The sequence below is a fragment of the Aphelocoma coerulescens genome, chromosome 3, assembly GCF_041296385.1.
Source record: "Aphelocoma coerulescens isolate FSJ_1873_10779 chromosome 3, UR_Acoe_1.0, whole genome shotgun sequence".
Taxonomy (NCBI): Eukaryota; Metazoa; Chordata; class Aves; order Passeriformes; family Corvidae; genus Aphelocoma; species Aphelocoma coerulescens.
In genome coordinates this window covers 30,803,544-30,821,057 of record NC_091016.1, presented here as the reverse complement: position 1 = coordinate 30,821,057, position 17,514 = coordinate 30,803,544, and the positions used below count along the sequence as shown (strand labels likewise).

At 39.5% G+C, this 17,514-nt stretch overlaps 1 long non-coding RNA gene across 1 annotated transcript in view; it reads right to left on the bottom strand.

Moving 5' to 3' along the window:
* Positions 1 to 16,064, bottom strand: part of LOC138107876 (uncharacterized) — a 100,153-nt gene extending 84,089 nt beyond the window's left edge. The window contains exon 1 of the long non-coding RNA XR_011149746.1: positions 15,957 to 16,064. This is a non-coding gene — a long non-coding RNA (uncharacterized lncRNA). The remainder of the gene's footprint in view (positions 1 to 15,956) is intronic.
* Between the last annotated feature and the right edge of the window lie 1,450 nt (positions 16,065 to 17,514).

Genomic DNA, 17,514 nt, shown 5'->3' with positions numbered 1-17,514 from the left:
GGCTATGCATCTGCTGTACATACATACACACACACAGAGCTTCTTACACTCCCAGAAGACAACAGACAACAAAAAAAGTGTGAGTGTTCACATTATTTTTGCACTAGGGCTCTCCTCGCAGATAAATGATGCAACAAGCATCTCAAGTAACCCCTAGTTTCTGTATGAGCTTCTCAAAGACAGTCAGATCATTCAGGGTCCATTTTTAAGAAACAAAATTGCTCATGCCTTACATGTTTTTGGCATCAAAAGCATAAGTTGGAAATAAAAATAAAGGGGGGGGGGAAATTAACTGAGCACTCATATCCAATTCAGGGATCATTTACTCTGAGCCTTGTATGAGTCTCTTATGTGTTTTTTGACCCTGTGCTTAACCCTTAGGAGACACTTATTACTGCTCAGGTAACATGACACAAATTAAATCACACCTCAAAGGAAAAAGTCCTCAAGCCTCTCAAAGGCACTGATGTTCTGTCTGAAACATCCACATCTTATCCGTCTCCTCTTCCTCTGTATCTATGCAATGTTTATTTTGTTCTCTTCCACATTATTCATTTCCAAATCAGCATGAGTAAATGCAGGGCAGATGCTGCTGGACCAGGAGGTGGAAGATTCTGGATCCTAAGAAAAATTAGGGCAGAAAATAAATATTTTCTCATCTGTTTACTACACTTACATTAAAAATAGCTCAGGCACAGAAAAAGACAACATAAACATGTTACACTTGAGAAAAGCAACTTGCCAAAATACCACTCAGCAATACACGTTTGGTGCTCCTAGCCAGCCAGTCAGTAATAATATTGCAGAAAATTTTATGAATGAAGGCTCAATAGTTCAGGAAGCTTCTGATGAAGGTACAGTGTAGTAGTAAGCAATAACAATCTACGAGCACAACCCACTGTGTATGTGTGTCTGACTTACAGTTAGCACAAATTTTACTCTGAAGCAGAACAAACAAATACTGAAACAATGGATCTAGTGGTTCCATGTGCAGAAACTGTTGGAACCAGCTCAGATAAAACATCATGAAAACTTGACCAAACTGAGATGACAAGGTCATATGAAGACATACTCTGAGTTTTCAGAAGATGACACTTTCCCCAAAGTTACAAGGAAATGTTAAGGAAATTAGATTGCCTTCTAAAGAGGGGACATAGGCAAATTATATTTAACATCGTGTTTTATTATTCACGTAGAAGTAAAATAACTGGCTTAGGTACCTGTCTTTCAGTCATAACCTTACATTCTTTCCTTTACAATGACCTGAATGTATTACCATAAATGGAGGCTGTTCTTAACTCAGATGAGATGGTAAATCACAAATAGAAAGTTTAATAAGTGTTTCGAACCTATTTAGGCTGAGGTAAGTCTCTGGGCACAATTAATAACCTCCCTAAAAGACCCGGCACCAGTCTGACCACGTTCAGCCCTGTTTTAATAATCAAGGAACATATGGACCAAACTGGTGCCTTCCGAAGCTGTGGCACTGCTCCATGGCCTGCCTGTTAAAACGATGCTTGGGCTATTGAACACTTTTTCTTTTTGAAAAATAAATTATATTTGCTTCTTAGTTTGTCTAACAAAGACATATTCTTTTGCCAGATGCCAAAGGCATTTGAAGCCAGACTGTCTTCACAATTTTTTGTTATATATCTCTTCATCAGTTCTCTTGGGCAGAGGTGACAGGTAAGACACAAGTCAAACTTCTCTGAGAAAGACCAGCAGTCCATTTGAATGCCTGGAGACCTAAGGGTTGGGTCATTTCAGTTAATATGTTTCTGGAAAAAATATATAAAGAAATGCTTTCACCATAAACAGCTAACCTGCTCAGAAGGCAGAAAGTTGCCATTTAACTCAGATACTGCACCATGACATTCTTTGTAAGTGTTTTGTTTGGGGTTTTTTTCTACAAAAGATTTTTTTCCACAGTGAAGAGCCAGATTTATTTATAAATATGACATTCTTTTTGTGGTCTCTGGTTATATGACATGTAGAAGATGTCATTGTGTTCTGGCTGCAGGACTCGGGCACAGTCTCACATATACAAGTATACCATACACAAATATTGTCTTTTTGGGAACATGTGAGTAAGTTGCCTTTGAAGCATAGAAACAATTATTTTAAAAGGCTGTAAAGCTATATTCAAAATGAGATGTAAAGGAATGTCTGCATTTTGTTTCATGAGCAAGCGCTTGAAAATTTAGAGCCATGAAGTCTAGAGCTCAAAAGAGTTAGACTGAAAGTGTTCTTCAAGATAAAATACAATTAATCTCAGGGACATAGGACTAGAAGGAATTTCTCATTTATTTATAGAGATCCCTGTTAAAAATGGAGAGTTTTTTTGCTTCCTCAGGTTGTAAGAGCAAGACCTGAAACTTCAGGAATTTTCTCTTTCATGCATTTTATGCCACTGAGCATAATTACAAAAGGGTTACTATTCAGATAGTTTGAAGCACCAATAGATTTTGCCAGTTACTTACAAAATCCATACCTCTTCACTTTAATTCAACCATTTAATCTTTAAAAATCAATTTAACTTTGATGTTTTTATTACTTTGCTGTTATTTCAGTAATTCAGATCTTCAAAGGTAAGAACACATTAGCCATTCAAAGCCAAAAATCAAATAAAGCTACACTCCCTGTCCTCTAATCAGAGCTTTCATCTGCACATTTATGATTTCAGGAAGAAGCCAAATTAGTCCTAATTGCCTCTAATTTAACTTGGCCACTCAAATAGGATATGAGATCACATTTCATCATACTGTAGATATTTTAATCACTCGTGTACACAGACTGGAGAGTTTACTGTACACTGAAAAAAAGTCTATCTTATCACATAGAAGTTCAGCTGTGTAGAAACAGACCTGACTTAATTTTCTTTTAAAAGTACAGACTTTAGACAAAATGTGCTCTCTGATGTGCATTTGATGTTTTAGGTTCACTTATGCCTGTGTGCTTGAAATAATTTTTTAACATTTAGTGGTTTTTATGCCTCAAGTGGCATAAAGTCCTTTAAATTCAATAACTTCAATTCATTTAACTTCAATATCATGCAGCATTATATGAGGAGAAGTCCTTTTGCTTAAAGACTTGAAGAAAAGGCAGGTAGTGAGAAATGAGGCACCTCGGAGCAGCTAAGGCAGAGGGATGCTCCCAGCTGGACTGGGACTGCAGCCTGCACAGCAGCAGCTGCTCGGGACTGGCTGTGAGACAGGGCAGTTGTGACTTCAGCTCCCACTTCAGTAACAGCTGCAATTTTGTAGGAAAACTTGGAGATCCTTGAAGAACTTGGAAATACAAAGGGCAGAAACAAAGGTGTTTGCATCGATGTGCTGGGTCAGCAGGAATCAGAAATTCTCTAATTTTGCTTAGCATATGTTCATTCTGTTTTTCTCTTCCAAGTAGAGCAGCTAATTATCACTTCAGTATTCTTTTCCCCTTGCCCATTTATCTACCAGCTTATCTCTGATAGTATCCTTCATTTGAAGCCAGATGATCAAATGCAGTTAAACACATTTTAAGAATAATCTTTCAGAACATTTAAAGCTCTCTGCTCAGCAATGTTGGTCCTCCTTAGAGATCCCACAAAGGCAATGGCACATTGGGAATGTTCCTGACTACAAACTAGAGAGGGAGCAAATGTTACACATTTACTTTCAAGCAGAATAGATGGGCACAATAGGTTCTGTAATCAGAAACCTTAGAAATGGCAGCCTATTTCTAAAAGTTATGTGCAACTGGAGAGAGAATGTGAATGCCATGCGACCTCTGTATTTAATAAGAGCTAAAAATGGAGTGACTTTATTACTGGAAATGATTGGGAAAATCTACAGACCAAGCATTATTCGTATCAGCTATTTGGCAAGTAAATTTGGATAATGAAAGCATTGAGAAGCAAAGAAATCACAGTTGTTAGTTACTGGCTATAAGTTACTTTCCTCCCCTGCACAGAGGGGCTCAGGCGATTTCACTGGGGTTTTTTCAGGAGGATGTTTTCAGCAGTACAACATCGCAGTTGAGAGCCCTGCTCTGTGGAAACCTCACTCCCTCCTACTCTTGGAGTAGTGCCTGTAGATCAAACACATATCTGCTGGGCAGATAAACTGCTCTGGGACTTGGAAATGGAGAGGCTCACGCAAGCGTAAGAAAAAACTCTTTTCCATCAGTCATCTGGATTGATGACTGGTAATTCACTTCCCCAGTAAGATGGAAACCGAAGCACATGGGCATGCCAGGTGATTTTCTTTAAATAAATCAGGGAAATTTCTTCTCCCCGTACAGTGCAGAGAAATCACCTGGAGAAAAAACAGCTTTTAATTTTGCTTTTTCTGCAGGGGAAAAAAACCCCAGCTCTCCAAAGCATGGAAATAGCTCCCACCTCAGTGCTGTGTTTCAAGGCTCACAAACACATGTGGCACCAGTGGAAATTTCCTTCAGGTATAAACACAGCATTCCAGCAGTCTCACACCTTCATTTATGCTGTCTCAACTTTTATTTTGACCATCAGCATTCTAGAACAGAGCAAAACACCCCAAACTTGTGCTAGGAGTAATAAATAAGACGATCCAGCATTGCAAAAGCCAGTCTTACAGAAAACTGTAAGAACAAGTCAGGCCAAGGCTCACTATCTCATCTGGCCAGCACTCCCATGAGCATCCTGAGGGAATGAGGCCATTCAGCCACCGTTCTGCAGCAGCCAAGTTAATTTGATGGGAGAATATTAGACAAGTGTTTGGGAGAACTTGTGAGACACCAGGTGAGATATTGTCACAGCATTCAGTCACTGAGTTATAGACTATCTGGACCAATATTTTGCAAGTGTGAGCTATCACAGTATTTTTAAAAATGTCTGTATTTGTTATATAATATTTGGATCCCTTATTAATGTCCACTAGGAGCGAACTGTTTGTGGCTTTGCTAGCATAAGAGATTTTTCAGTTACAGACAGCAAATCCAGCAAGGATCAGGGAAGGAAAATTCTTTAATGAAGACTAATAAAATTACCAGGGAAATAGATACAAGTGTTCTGTATTAGAGCCTTGGAAGGGCAGAGTAGGAGCTTTAGCTGTGGATGGATACCTCTGGGATGAAGTTAAGTCGGCTTAGTCAAATTATCTTTTTGATGGTCACATCTGTCAGAGCAAATATATCACAAGGGGAGGATGTGTCCAGGATAGAGAACAACATAGTGAGCAAATGGATTCTCCCTCCCCCAGCATTCAAGTGAATAGCCAGGTGCAGGTTTCCACTCAGAGGATTCTTGGCTTGCAAAAAAAAGGAGATCTCAAGATGATGAAATAACAGTTTCCCTGAAGAATTCAGTGTTGGGGAAAAGGCTGAAAAAAATAACAGTCACAAGGCTCATGGCTCAGCCTCCCCCATTTGGAGCCTACTGGGTTGCCAATGGGAAGCAAAAGCAGTTGTCAGAACACTTTCCAACTACTGCTTCTCATCTGCTGGAATAACCCAAAAATATTCAGTGCCACTAAGGTCTGTTAGCACTAAGGGCAAACTAAGCATCTTGGCTTTCCTGATTTTAAAGAAATGTGAAGTCGTGTTTTAAAAAACAATTTACTAAGACAAGTTTGGATGTTTCTTTATAGTTTAGGAAAAAAATAAGACCTTCTGATTCCAATTTTTCCTGAGAATGTTGGGTATTTTGGAAGCAGAAAATCTTCTTGTTGGACTCTCATAAAAGTGGCTTTGCATCAGATTTAACCCCAAGGCTCCCAGATCTTTCATAACAAAGAAGAGTTAAGATGCAGCATTTCTTCTAATGAAATAAAGCACAAGTTTACCTTGTTGTAATCTCCATTACATATATTAGCCTTTTAAATGTATTAAACAAAGTTTAGATACAGCACTGTATCACATTTTTTACAGTTCTTGTTTTGCGTCACCATCGTTGCTGTGTTGCAGAGGGTGTTGTTGCAAGCCTGAGTTTATTTTCCACTTGTTTTGTTTACTGCTTTGCATGGGAAGACATTCAAAGACCAAATACAGAGACACATCATGAATGAAGGAATAGCAGAGAATAGCAGCAAGAGGAGCTACTATCACCCTGGTCACAAGCATCTCTGTTCCCTGCTTGAGATTACAGCAGACTTAAATGCTTTATTCGGGTGGAGTTTGATGAGACTCTCCACCACACATTTAATTTCCTAGTTGCTAGTTTCTGACTGAAGGCATTACAGCTGAGTCTGTAGCAATCTGGCAGATTTCACCTTCTCACTGCTCAGAGCATCAACAAAACAATTGTTGACACCGATTAGTTGTTCGCATTCTGTTTCATAAGTCTTAGTGAAAAAGTTCTTCCTGACCTGCAGCTGACTCACTCTGCAGCATCCCTGCAAGTGCCACAACTGATACCCCTGCTTTGCTCATAGGCACCCCAGCCAAAGACCTGAAGGGAACCAAGTGAAATCCTGCCAGCTGAAAAATTGCAGACCTCTGCCTGTGTTTTTTAAGCTGAGGCCCTAAGCCCTCACTTACAGGTGTCCATTAAAACTGACAGAAATGTCATCGTAACAGTCATGACATCTGAATGCTCATCAATGATAATACACATAGATGTTTGGTTTTGAAGTTATTCAGAAAGAATGGACAGAAGAGCAAAGAATACAGAAACACAGCTGCCACACTGAAGCATGAAAACCACCATTTCAAAGGCTCTGCTTCTTTTGTCCAAAATAAGCATTTTTATCCTAGTGAAAGAGCTGACTCCCCATACCTCAGCCTACTAAATCCTCAAGTGCTTATCCCTGCTTCTCTTTCTGCCAAGACAGCTTTTGTAAACTATCTGCTAAGCTGGCTCAGGTAGCTGAACCAGCTGAAAAATGAATGGGGTTCATCGTCTTGCTTTTATTTTGGTTTGGGAGAAGAATCACGTGACTGTGACAGGATTTCTGCATAAGAAAGTCAATAGAAAAACATTTTCTGGTAATCTATGGATAGGGGCGGGAGCAGAGCTGTTCCTTAGGCTGCTGCGCAAACTTATGTCAGATTTATGCAATTTTGTAACCCCAAAACAATATAATCTAGCAGCTTTTGGTGTACAGGAATTCTTCATTTCTGTCTGCAGACTCTGCTGGCTTGATAGCTGATTTTCAAAAAGTTTTGACATCCTAGCAGTAGAAAGGCTTAGGAAGCTTTGCCTAAGGTATTGGCCCCACATGGCTTTTATGAGGTCTCTTTTGCAGCCTAAATCTAACACAACCAAGGGCCAAAACATTTCCTATGGTCAAATCAACACATAACACCTGTGCCAAGAAACAGCAGGACTGCACATGGCCAACAACCAGGGCAGAAGGCAGCATCTTTACTCTAAAGATCACTGAAAGGAGTACCTTTGTTAAACTGTTGTAACCATGCAGTCCTAAGTTTTCCACTTTAAAAAGCCCTGGTGAAATTGTGGCTGTTTGATGGTGTGAAAGCTACATATATTAGTATCAGCTGAGCTGTGGAAGAAAAGATAAACATTATCTGTGTTCCATTAAATCAAGCTAATTCGTAACATCCATATCTGTTTGGCAATAGAGTGAAAAATATTAAAGAATTGCATGAAACCTAAGGATGAACTCTATTGTGGCTGAGGTTTAAAGAGGAGTGATAAAAGTATAAATCAGTCTTTCAAATAAGCCCAATGTATAATACAGTAAATGAAATAGCAGGTGCCTTCTGTTCCGAGAGTGTTCTCTTGTCACAAAGGCTGAAAGAAAAAATGTTTTAAAAAATCTCAGGTTTAGAGACAGAGGGTTCCAGGTTAAGATTCTCAGGTCCAAGCTGCTATTTGCATGGTTGTTTTCTGGTCAGAACACATCAAAATCATGCATGTGGTAACACACTTGATGGTGTCCCCTTTATCCTTTGAAAGAATTAATTTCGTTGATTAGATCCTAGAAGAAATAGCTCTATATAACTGCTATGTTTTTAGTTTTCTGCTCTGGGAATGTATACTAGAGCTGACTTTAGCCTTTTGCAATTGCTTTCCCAAAACAAGAATTGCTTAGCTAAGGACGAATATGTGATGAAAATATTATTTGATTTTTAAAAATATTTAAACCTCGCTTGATGATTAAGTATCTTATTACAGGGTCTAAATGCTTCTAGATTCCCTAGGAACTACACATGGAAAATTTTATACACAGTTGTATTCATTTTCATTCTGAATGGCTTGATTTTTGTTTCTTTGCAAATTTTTGATTAATTGTTCCATCACTTACAATCACCCTTAGGGGAACTTGGCCAGCAAACTCAGCAGAGAGTTCAAACTGGGATTTCAAGCTGACAGCTTCTGAAATTGCAAGAGCTATGAAGTAAAAGTAAACTGAGCTGGAGCCAGTAAGCTGTGAAGTTTAGTTCTGGTGAAGGTTTTAGCTCTATATAGTTTAAAATATGCTTAAAAGGTTCATTTAATTGTATTTAAAAAACATTATTTCCTTGTGCTTCTAGAAAGTGTTACTTTACAAATTGTGTTAGGAGAGACAAGACTCTGGACAGGAGAGACAGAGAATCTTGTAAGAGAGGTAGGAATCCAGAAGTCAGGACTTCAAAGGAATGTACATTTAACAGCAGCATTTTGGAAGAGACAGCATTTTTACAAGAGGCTAGAGAGGTGGTGAAGTCATGGGGGAGAAGCAGAACTAAGCTGTCTGTGTGTCAGGAAAATTATCCCAGCCCTGATCAGAATTATTCTAAAAATAGAAAAAAAGGCAGGTAGAAACATGGATGTGTTTCTGGCAGAAAAGCTAAACAACAGTGGTACTGACACCGAGAAGATAGTTTCAGAGTGGTAGCCTTTCAGGTAATTCCTGCTTGAATGTGTAGAAATCCTTAACTGACTTAGTTGTTCGGGGTTTTGTAATCCCTAGTTCCTCTGCATCCCTTCTTTGGAAAGGCTTGGGTGGGGTGCCATGTTTCTCCAGCTCTGCTATTCCCTGAGAAACAGCTGATGCCTAGAGCTAGACAGTGGGAATTTCTAACAGAAATATTGACTGCTATGGAAAAAGCACAAATGGAAATGTGAGCGTGAAAGTGACACACATGAATTGCTACAGAGCACTATCTCTGTGATTTCATTTGAATGGCCAGATACAAACAATAAGCCAGCCTAATGGTTAGAGGACAAGAGATGAAGAAAAGGTTAGGCAAAAAGAACCAGGAAACACAAAAATTTTGACCAAGATTTACAAGGTCTGAAGCAAAATAATGAGCTGAAATAAATCCAGATGCCATCCACACCTGTGGGGCACATTCAAAATATGGTTGATTGCTGCTAGTCACAAAAGATACAAGAGAGATGAGGATGCAATAGCCAGCACTCCTTGTCCAGGCCAAGCCACATGGGTATATGTCTTGGCAAAGGATGAAATCCAAGTGCAAGGGAGCGAGATTGGTTTTGTTTAAAGTAGCTATCACACTCTCCTTCCATGGTGTCTTACACTGAAGTTTTTTGTGCTAATTCCCTACAGTATTAATCACAACACTGCTGTACACGATGGGATTTGCAGAGCAAAGGTCCCACCACAGGCTGTAATGATGCCAGACTGATTTTTGCTTTTATATTTTCTTCATATATATTTGTAGCTCTGTAGAATATCACAGTATAGTTATATAGTTCCTAGCTAACTCCAATGCTGATAGAAAGAAAGAAAGAAAATACATTCTAAAGGCCCCAGTCCTATCTTTCTTCTTCCTCTGGGAACCACAGATGAGCTACACTCCCAAGACACTTTCTCATAAAAAAGTACAGCTAGAAGCAAGAAAGGGGGGCTCCAGAAGAGGTAGAACCGAGGGGGAGAATTACCTCATTACTTGTGCTTCTAATTGGGAATTCTTGTCAATTATGCTAATTTGCTAAACTTTTAAAACTGTATTCGCCCTATGTGGTCTGGGCATTTTTCCATACCTGCCCCTGGAGGCCTCCAATTAAAGAAAAGCTTTTTTATTACTTCCTATATTAAAATTGTCTCAAAAGTGTGTTGTTTTATTTCTAGATCTTTGAGGCATCAGTAAGTTTCTGCAGCTCCATGATGACCGATGGGGGACTTGGCACCACATATTTAATACAGACCTAGTTCCTGACAGCATCAGTAATAGGAGCAAAAAAATACTTTTACATCAGCTGCCCAATGGCATTTTTTCATTGTTTTGTTCCTCTCACCACCAATCAATAGTGATTTTGTTAAAAACAATGACCTCAGAGACTGCTATGCCTATGAAGCTACAAGGAGCCATAAAAAGCAGAACTATAAAAGCAAAGGTTTCACATTGATGGAAAAGAGCACAAATAATGTGAGTGTACAAGTGTTTTATATGACAGTATAGCCACCATCTTATGCCACTGCTGCAATTCCAAAGTTTCATCTAATTTCAGTTGTGATCCATAAAAAATTCTGTGCTATTTCTCAAGTAATAAAGGCAATTGGCAAAGTGTCATATAACCTAATTATCACCCAGGCTCTATTGTCAGGGGATTTTCAAATCTATGTAAATCCCATCACACCTAACAATACATTGAAGTGAATTTTACAGGCCAGCCTGAAGCTGTGATAGGAAGAAGAATTAAAAGTGGGAAATCCCCTGTATGCAGCAGAGTTATGGAGCATTTTTATGCCAATTTGTGTTCACAAAGAAATAATTGACTGAAACTCTTGGCTATAACAGACCAAGCTCTCAAACCCTGCTTGTATAAGAGGTATTGCTGGTTACTCTGTTTTCTTTTTCTTAAGTGAAGCTACGTCCCATCTACACTAAGCATGTGCAAGTTTTAAAATATTTGAAAAGAAAATCTTGATGTTACTCTATATATTCCTAAGGGGAGTCAAAATTGAGTAGATGCTGCAGATACAGGTGCCATTTCACATCGAGCTGCTTGTTTTCATTTTGCAGATTGGTCAAACTTTGTTCCTTGAAAAAAATCCTACTTTATTTTTAAATGCTCTTACTAGAGTTTTGGAATTAAAAGCAAAAAGGAATTGTTTTTTAAATTTGCCTCAGCTGAACTGAACTTTGTGTTAATTTTTATTGTGCGTGCTCTGCTTTAAAGCTTTTCAGCATATCGAGCAACAAGTCTTAGCATAATTAGTAATAGTACAGCATAGCACTGTTTTATTTGCATTTGCTCCTTGATACTAGATTATTGTATGGCAAAATCTGTATCCCTTCACTCTATTGTGTTACAGTTGCAATTTATGGCATCTTTCTAAGCTTGACATTAATGTCATTTAACAGTTTAATTTTTTTTTTTTTTTACCCAAATGGATAGCCCAGTTCTGAGGGTCTTAGGTCCCTTAGGAGGAAAAACTGAATAAAGACTTTTTGATGCAATTCTGGTTGTTTAAATTGCCATTTTTTTTCCCTACTGTATTCAGGACAATAAAAAGCAACAGCAGTTTGTTCAGATTTCTAGGCAGGAGCTGCCATAGAGAGGCAAAAAAGAGGTTTTGAACTTCTGAGTCCTCTTGAGCTCAATTACTGACCATCCCCCAGCTCTCCCCTCCTGTCTGGATATCTCATTAACACTGCAACTTTCACTGACCACAGTGGCTTCATCTTAACTCACTGCATCATTGCTTTGATCAGTTACATGTGCTCTAGACCAGGTTTCAGAAGGGAGAAGGTGACCTTTAAAAAGTTGGCATTGTGTTCAAATGAAGAAAATAATGGAGAATGAGCTCTGTCAGGTTAGAAACACAAGGCAGGCCAAAGAGTTTAAAGAACAAAGTTACTAAAGATAAAAAAAGTAATATGAAAACCTTTTACAGAACCATCAAAGGCCAAAAGCTTTCTATAAAGGCTGTGCAATAATAAATGGTAAAGGCACAAGAGGCCTTCAGAAGATAAGACCAGAGCAGATAAATTAAATGAATTTTTATTCACAATGAATGCAGAGGAGTTCAGAAAATTCTCTCATCAGAAATGTGCTTTCTTCCCACCACACAAACACAATTTTTTCCCCATAAATATTATCTCAGTGGTTCTTCATTCAACTGAAGTTCAGAAAAAGTTTACAAACAGGTTCATCAGGACCAGAAGATATTTATCCAAGATTTAAGAAAGAACTGAAGCAGGAAATAACCTAAATAACAAGTGCAGTGTATGATTTCTTGTTTAAAAATGCCTAGAACCAACACCAGATGGTAAATGGGATGGAATTAAAAAATCAAAAACCAACCGATGATACCTCCCTCCCCACCCCCCAAAACTGGTTCTTTGCACCATTGTGTGGTTTGAACTACAAGAACAGTGTTTGTGGTTATATTTTTTGTTTGTTTAAGCATTCATCTCTTTTGTGTTTTAAAATGTTTGCAGTCTCACTACTACTACATACCAGCAAATAACCCAAAAGCTGCATGCCTGTACTCAAAAATTTTACATTTTTTCCAGCCTGTTTTCACTATAAAGAGATCATAATTTTTTGACCTATAGTGGCCATAGAATCCTCTAGAAGTTAGTGGGGTATTTTTCTGCAACCCTCAAAAAACATTATTTGAATTCCATGTCAGAGCCTTAACCCTTTACCTCTCTATGGCCAAATCTCCCTGCCTGTCAGATGAGGTGTCTGCAGCGCTTGCAGTTTGGACTGAGATTCACTTATCTCTGACCTTTATTTTTCCTTACTGTTTGTGTAACTAAAAACTCCTAACAGGACGGCCTCACAGGGGTTCCTAAAGAGAGATAGACATGTGCAGGAGCAGTAGAAGTGGATGCAGTCACAGCACAGATGAATGACTTGGCGTTACCAGCAAGGAATCTCTAGTTTGAATCCACTTAGGCGCCGTAAGGACTTCAGCATGACTTTGAGCCTCTGCTTCAGGCAAGGTCAGCTTTTCCAAGAGTGTTGTGCTCAGTGAATCTGGGCATTTGTGGAGCTCAACAGCAAACTTCAGAGGATGCCAAAGCCATTTGAAGGGTAGGGTTTTCACTAGGAGCACAAATATTGTTGAAAATCTGGTACCCTTAGGCCTGGTTTCCTTTTGGGAAGAGCTTTTAGATGAGATTCTAACACTTAGGGCCCAAAGCAGCCCAACTTGTACAGTGCATAGCTGTACCATCCCACCCTGATTTGTGATGCAGTATGTATGCACTGTTGGAAAAGCAGCCATATTCCTCACAGCAGAGAAAGAAGACACTGAAAATCAATGGCAGACATTTATCTTGGAATAGGCAAAGAAAAGGACACAGAAAACAAAGAAAAAGAGCACAACCAGAGGAAATTTCCTCACAAGTCCACATCATTCACAACCCTCCTGCTTCACTATGGTGACGCTATCACAGCTGTACTTTTCTCTATAACGCAATCGAGAGGAACTACAATTTAAGCAGGAGACTACAAGACTTCAGGAGCTTCTAAAAACATGCCCTTATGCCTGCTGCAGCAACCTCCACAGCAGCTTGCACTCAGCATCTCCCCTCAGATACGAGTGCTCGCAGTGAGGACAGGAGCACATCTGCCACAGACGCTGGCAGGGTTCTACATGAAGGTGGGCAATGCCTCCCAACGACTAAAATTTACTGGTGTCCTCTGGCCTAGGGAAAAATATTGGAAGCTCATGAAGCATTTCCCAATCATGTCAAGATTTACTTTCATTAGGCTGTAAGAAGTACAGAGAGAGGGGCAACCTGTAAAATAACCCAGTTGTATGCTTGCATTCGAGGCTAAGACTATTTGTTTTATGCTACATTAGACAGTCTCCAAGTTGTTACTGGCCTGATAACAGACCAGAAATTACAAGAAAGCATTTTGTACAATCCAAATGCTTCTTCTGATGAACAGAATTAAAAGTTTTATAAGCAAGACTGCTGTATGTCAGATTTTGGTTATTGACATTAACTAAATTACTAAAGCGAACTGAATATTGACATGCAACAGAGTACAAAGAAACATACAATAGAAATGAGTAGCAGCCTTAGAACTGGCAGTTCTAATGTTCAATTTTAGAACACTATGGAAGTCTTGCATAGTAAAAGGAAGACAACAGCCCTGGGACAGTACACAGAAATACTGTGTTTACAAAGTATTTTACCAATGTGTAACTACTTCCCTAGACTATAATAATTACCAGTAGGAATCAGTTCAGAAACAGAGTAAGTACCTCTACTAAAAAATTTTTAAATACTCATTTATTTAGGGAAATAAAATTAAATGCACTAAGATGGATACTTTGACGTCTGTGATGTGATCACAAAAGTTTTAGAGTGATTTAAATTACTTCAGTATTGTATATATATATCATCAAATACAAATGTGCAAGTTTACCCCTCAGCAGATATAAATAGGTAGTCGCTGAGCTAATTTTTGGTTATTTGTAATAATCAAATAGTGCTGAAGAATAATTGCTTATGGAAATACTGATCAACTATTTATAGGCAATAAACTAAATTTCTTTATCCAAAAATACATTCAAAAGCTTAAATTCAAAATTTTTGAACATCTTCAGCAAAATAGTGTCCTAAAGTACTGATTTTTTTTGAAGTTAGAGACATAGGAACTTGCTATGGTTGAAATGCTATGTGTTTAGCATTTAATCACTTCTAAAGAAGTTAAATCCATGACTCAAAAGAGCTTTTTTAAAATAAGTGTGAATGGATAAATTTTTACTGATTGTCATCTGAACTGGTCCAAAGTTGCCATGACCAAACAGTTTTTTGTTAAAGGCACGTTTTTAAAATCCAAACATATTCAAATCTAATTTTAAGTATTTTCTTTTGTCTATTTCAGTAGAGGCCCAATTCAGAAATCCATACAATGAATCATCTTCACAGTGGAAAGCAGAAGCCAAGAATCCAATCAACGATGTGTATTATTGTAACCATAATCTAAACATAAATAAAACATCAGTCTGTCAGTGTATCCAAAGACACTGTCAGAGAAAGTGGTGTGGAAATTCAAGGTTAAAGCATCTTTACAGAATCCTAAAAGACTATCCTAACAAATATTTTAAAAATAATTTGTATAATTAATCTCTATATTAATTGTGAGACAGAAAATCTTTATCTCACAATAAGTGAATTTATCAATATTTAGTACCTTGATTTTTAATACCTCTCTTTGAGTATTATTTCTGTTTGCTCTAGGATTCTAGCTAATATTTACATGTTTAGAGAGTTAATTCATGAATGCAAGGTAGGTCTAAGATATTTGTATTGGAGTGCAACATCTGGAAAGTCATAGTACTGCCAACATTTGTAACAAACTTCTTGAAACTTCTCACAGAAACAGCAATGTGCATGCACCTCCTGTTTTCAAGATGGATTTTTTTAACAGGAAGGTTCTCCTTGGTGTAGCAGGGGTGAGAATATATTCACCCCCAGTGTGTGGCAGACTCATTCTTTGATCAGGCAGAGCATGCCAATGTGCTAGCACAGGCAGAATGAGCCCACAACACCACCCTTTATAAAAGGATTTATGCAAAAATGTAGTCGTGCCAGCAAGTAAACCAAAATGAGTAAACATCTACTCCCACTGAGTACAGTACAGGGAAAGAACAAGGAGATCTTAACAATTCACAAGCCCCATGGAAAAATGCTTTAAACCCCCAAATAAACTCTTTCTATTTGGCAGACCAAAACTTAGAAGTCCCAAGCCACAGCATTTTAGTTTTTTTGTTTGTTCGTTTGTTTTTATTAGCTTGAATCTCTTTCCCTAAGTAATTTCCACCACATTATTCATAATTCTGTTTGTGTTTCTATACCGTGTGCTGCATTATTTATAACAGCATGTTATGGATTGTGAACAGCTACATTTAACTTTTAACTGACTTGGTACTTGCAATCTACTTTGGATGCAGCAAAAATGACCCTTTCCAGACAAGCAAAACATATTCTGAGAGTAATTAAAATTTTTTTTAACCCGCATTCAGTAAGCAATCACTCTTCAAGGACAACCCTTGGAGGCCCTTCCTGCTGATGCCTGGATTTGTGCTGGCACTGTGTTGCTGTACAAGATTACTCACTTTTTGCTGATGTCCAGTGGCTGATTTCAACAAGGTCTGGTCAGCAGGCAGTAATCCAGCATTTCCAAGCACAGGGCACACCACTCACTTCCAAGACAACTACATTCCCAGCTGACTAGGTGGGTCACTCCTATTTGAAATTTTATTCAAGGGAGGAGCAAAACAGGTGAGAGGCTGATGGTGAAGATGATGTCCTCCACCTGCTGTATTTGTGTTTTTTCTGAATCTTTCTCTAAAAAGAGAGGAAACTAAAGGAAAAACAGAAATGTTACTCATGTGTGGTATATAGTGCCAATTTCACAGTAAGGACTTGAAGTTCTTGCATGTTTATTTTAGAGAATTTTTAAGATGATCCTTAAAACGATTGTGAGATACAAAGCAGCCAAGCAGGAATGTTCTTAAAAATAGTTCTTATAAATTTTGGTTGGTTTTTTTTATAAACTACCTGAGGGAAAGTTGGTCAAACCTTCATCCCCTGTAAGACACAAGCAATAGAGGGGCTGGCAGAAACCCCAGCCTATCATCAAGACACCCCACCATCCTTAGGCTACCACAGAAATGCTGCTGGTCTTTGTCATTAAGAACAATGGTCAAACTCTCCCCTTCCCTGGGCTTTTTGCCTTTCCTCTATTTCTCCACCAGCTGCCCTTCTGCATCCTACTGTAGTAATTTCTCTCATACTTTGCAACACCAACTCATAAAAACACCTCCCTGCATCCTTCCAGGAAGCAAGTTACTGTGTTATTTATGCACTCATGTATTTGTTTGGCACAGCCTGGTTTTAGGTAGCAGGGGGGCCACTGAGATGGCTCCTGTGAGGAAGCTGCTGGAAGCTTCCACCATGTCTGGCAGAGCCAATGGCTGATGGCTCTGAAGATGGTCATGCTGCTGGCCAAAACTGCGCCAATGAGAGAGGTTGGTAACACCTCTGTGATGACATATTTAAAAGGAAAATCAAAACAAAGTCACAAGGTTTTGGATTCTAGTCAGAGAAGAAGAGGCGGTGAGAACATGTGAGGGAAACAACAGGGAGACACCAGGGCAGTGCAGAAGGAGGGGCAGGAGGTGCTCCAGGTGCTGGAGCTGAGGTGCCTCTGCAGGCCATGGTGAGGACCATGGGGAAGCAGCTGTGCCCCTGCAGCCCGTGGGGATCCAGGGGGGATGCAGAGATCCACCCGCAGCCCATGGGGATCCAGGGGGGATGCAGAGATCCACCCACAGCCCGTGGGGATCCAGGGGGGATGCAGAGATCCACCCGCAGCCCGTGGGGATCCAGGGGGGATGCAGAGATCCACCTGCAGCCCTTGGGGATCCATGGGGGATGCAGAGATGCACCCGCAGCCCGTGGGGATCCATGGGGGATGCAGAGATCCACCCGCAGCCCGTGGGGATCCAGGGGGGATGCAGAGATCCACCCGCAGCCCGTGGGGGAGGTGCCCGTGCTGGAGCAGGTGGGTGCCTGGAGGAGGCTGTGATCCAGTGGGATACCCGGTGGAGAGGGAGGGCCGTGCTCCCAGGCTGGAGCAGCCTGGCCTCGGGGGACTGCACCCCGTGGAAG